The sequence below is a fragment of the Papio anubis genome, chromosome 7 (genome assembly GCF_008728515.1).
Source record: "Papio anubis isolate 15944 chromosome 7, Panubis1.0, whole genome shotgun sequence".
NCBI lineage: Eukaryota > Metazoa > Chordata > Mammalia > Primates > Cercopithecidae > Papio > Papio anubis.
This window is the reverse complement of record NC_044982.1, coordinates 37,785,053-37,788,742: the sequence shown is the minus strand read 5'-3', so window position 1 is coordinate 37,788,742 and position 3,690 is coordinate 37,785,053. Positions and strand designations below refer to the sequence as shown.

Here is a 3,690-nt window from a genome sequence, read left to right as displayed (position 1 = left end):
ACCCATTCCTTCTGCATTCCCCACTTCCATTACCTATATAATAAGAATGGGGTTCTCTCTTTCTTTTTTAAATGCTGCTTTCACCATGGAGTGCAAATTTGGAACTAAAAAGACTCCTGCAGTGAGTACAGCCCAGGAAGCCTCCTCTCTCCCTCACCATCAGAAGATGCTGGAAGAGTAAGCAGAGATCTCCATTCATTCTGATCCTTGAAGTCCCAAATGAGCCTCAACCACTTGATCTTACCAAACCACTCAGTGTTAGCGGTCGTGTCCTGCCCATCTCTCACAGTCTTTATAACATTTGCTTTGAGTAGGACTTGGGTTACAAATCCAATCCCAAATCCACCTGCACTAACTCAAATTAGAGAAGGGAAATAAATGCACCTGTAATTCCAACTATTCAGGAGGCTGAGCCAGGAAGATCGCTTGAGCCCAGGAGGTCAAGGATGCAGTGAGCTATGATTGCACCACTGCACTTCAGCCTGGGTGACAGAGTGAGATCCCATCTCTTAAAAAAAAAAAAAAGAAAAAATTAAGTCTTGCTTAAAAAAAGAAAGAAAGAAAAGGAAAATGTGTCATGAGGGACCAGGATACAACTCACCCATGGGCTCGGGCTGACACGTGGCAGGGTCTCTTCTCCACTGTGGAGCATTGTTTCATTCTTCTCTCATCAGAGACCAGCTTTCTGTGCTTCACAGCTACATTGGCAGAAAACGTAGGCACCACCAGCTTCTGAGCTCCCAAGTTATCTGTCCAGCCCAAGATTGAAGTAACTCTTTTCAGCTGCTTCACCACGCTGTTAACTCACATTTCGAGTCTTCTCGGCCTCTTTTCCATGTGATCCCACCATATCTTCCCACCTTGGAGACAGGTTTTGGTGTTTTAGACCCAATTTCAGGGTTTTATGTTTATTACTATGAAATGTAGCCTTGTAAGATTACATCATGACTGCCTATTAAGGTCTTTTTGAACCCCAAATCTCCCATTTACCTTATTGGCTTCATAATGGCCAATCCTATAAAACCCAATCCCATGGGTTTGATGAGTCCAAGTCATTAAGAAAAATGACTGACTGGGAATAATCACTGGTCCTCACAGCATGCAGAAATGTCCCTGCAAGTTGTCAGATGCATAAGCCAGCACATTCTGGCATGTTCGTTTCCACAGCCACTTAGTCCTCTAGTGGGACTCTCCATCCACTCCCCTTTCCCCATCATTCCCACCAGGATTAGAGGAGACGCTGCTTGTCTGAATTTCAGCAAGGACAGAGACATCTTTATATTGCTCTTCTGTAAAGCCCAGTATCTAGCCCCAAAAGAAGAGCTGATCAAGCAGAGCCTCTTCTACCTGGAACTAGGCTGGGCCCAGGGATCTCTGTATCTTTTTTTTTTTTTGGTGGGGGACAGAATCTCACTCTGTTGCCCAGGCTGGAGTGCAGTGGCACGGTCTTGGCTCACTGCAACCTCTGCCTCCTGGGTTCAAGCGATTCTCCTGCCTTAACCTCCCAAGTAGCTAGGATTACAGCTAGGATTACAGGTACCTGCCACCATGCCCGGCTAATTTTTTGTATTTTTAGTAGAGATGGGGTTTCACCATGTTGGCTAGGCTGGTCTTGAACTCCTGACCTTGTGATCCACCTGCCTCAGCCTCCCAAAGCGCTGGGATTACAGGCGTGAGCCACTGTGCCCAGCCCCCCATATCCTTTTACAAGTGTTCACAAGCCATCTTTTAAATAGCTTGTTTCCAAAAGCCAGCTTCCCCAGGTATTGGAGTTTGCAAAATTTCTCTTGCATTGTTGGTTGGAAAAGTAGGACTTAAGGAGATTTCTAGACAAGAAAGCATGATTAGAAATGGAAGATGCTAAAGAGTGCAATTAAAAAGTATATCTTAAGGTAATCTGTGATAAGAGGGGATGTTTTATATTGCCTTTGTTTTTAAGTTGACATTAAAATATATTATTATTTGACGAGATTTGTCCTTTGAAGACTTCTCTACTGATAGGCACTTCTGCAACAAATTTGCATAATTTGATATAAATATTTTGTAATTATTCCTAAAGGCCAATCAATGGGCATTTATGATGGCTCGTAATAAATATACAATAGTATATATTACATAATGTATGTTAATTGATGGGTTGCATTTTTTTTCTTTGAGCTTACACAATGTTTTAGAAACAGTCTACTTTTTATAAACATCAAGTTGGATATTCTTCTGTGTTGCATTTGCTAAAAAGAGTCAATAGTTAAGAATCTGTTTCTTTTATATATGTCAGATTGTGTCCATTCAGAATACACAATCCCCTGCATAAAACTAACACGTTTTGCTGACATACTTGTTAATTTGGCTCTAAAATATTTATTCTTTTTCTAATTTATAGCATTTATTTTAAAAAGATTAATCCCTTCACCCATTTCTCCAAGGCTCTTTTGTAGCTCAAAAAATTACCATAAAGATCCTCTGGTCCTCTACTACAATTACTTTAGAGTGGGGGTCAGAAAACTTTTTCTGTAATGGATCAAACAGTAAATACCGTAGGCTTTGCAAGCCATACATGCCCTGCTGCATCTACTCAACTCTGCAGCTACAGTGCAAAAACCTAGACAATAGTGAATGAATGGGTATGGCCATATTTGACTCATGGTTGTAGTTTGCCTACCCTTGCTTTAGTGTACCTACATTAAGACTGTTCATATAAACTATCCAGTAAGATAAATAATAATTTAGTGCTTAAAAGAAAGTTATAGAACCTTTTTCTTTTAGAGTCCTTTAGGAAAAGCATCATGTATTGCTTGGAAAGTATTCTCTATTTTAAATATTAAATACAGTTTAACACACAAGAATATCCAACTTGATATTTATAAAAAGTAGACTGTTTCTAAAACATTGTATAAGCTCAAAGAGAAAAATGCAACTGCATTGAAATTTTAAATACAGTTTCATTCTTTTATTATGCTGAGATATTAATTAAGAAGGAGTAATCTGGAGTCTAGTACATAAAACATCTTTGGGTATATACATTTTGTAAATAGGAAGTGATATTACTTCTAGCATTGTAAGAACCCCAGCTCCCAAATAATAATGACTCTTGGATAATAAGCAAATACCTGTAGCATGTCTCCAATATATTGACTGTTAAAGGGCAGAAAGTTCTCCCTGGCAGTGATCGCAACAATTGAAAGCTGTATTTTCATATCTAGCATAGGGATGAAATCATCCAAAATTTTTCTTTGTAGCAAGTAAGGTGGTCAGTGAAAACTCAAAACATGGATTATCAGGTGAGCTCTCTGCTTAGGTAGTTGGAGCTAAAATTTGTAGAACCATTTCAGCCATTTTCTCCACTGGGGTGCTGCAGAATTCAACTGTCGATGGAATCTTTTTTTGATTGTTAATGCCAACATTTCCCAGAAGATGAGAATTTACTGCTTTTGCCAACTTGTGATTTGTTAATGCCAGCTCTGCTGTGCTGTGGGGTTGTATGCTAGGAGAGTAAGGTTGCCCTCTTCCCTACTGCAAAGAGATTAAGAGCTCCTTCAGTAATTTCTGGGTAGCTATCATTTCCTGATGAAACTGTTGCTGTTCACTTAGGAGATCCTGTATGGAACCGCGTGCATCACGTTTTTGACGCTGTGAAATTGCTTTTGAGGCGGGGCATGGTGGTTCATGCCTGTCATCCCAGTACTTTGGGAG

General features: G+C 39.9%; 1 pseudogene; it reads right to left on the bottom strand.

The window, feature by feature from the left end:
- Window positions 1-1,614: 1,614 nt before the first annotated feature.
- On the bottom strand, window positions 1,615-3,690 carry LOC103886333 (annotated as a pseudogene).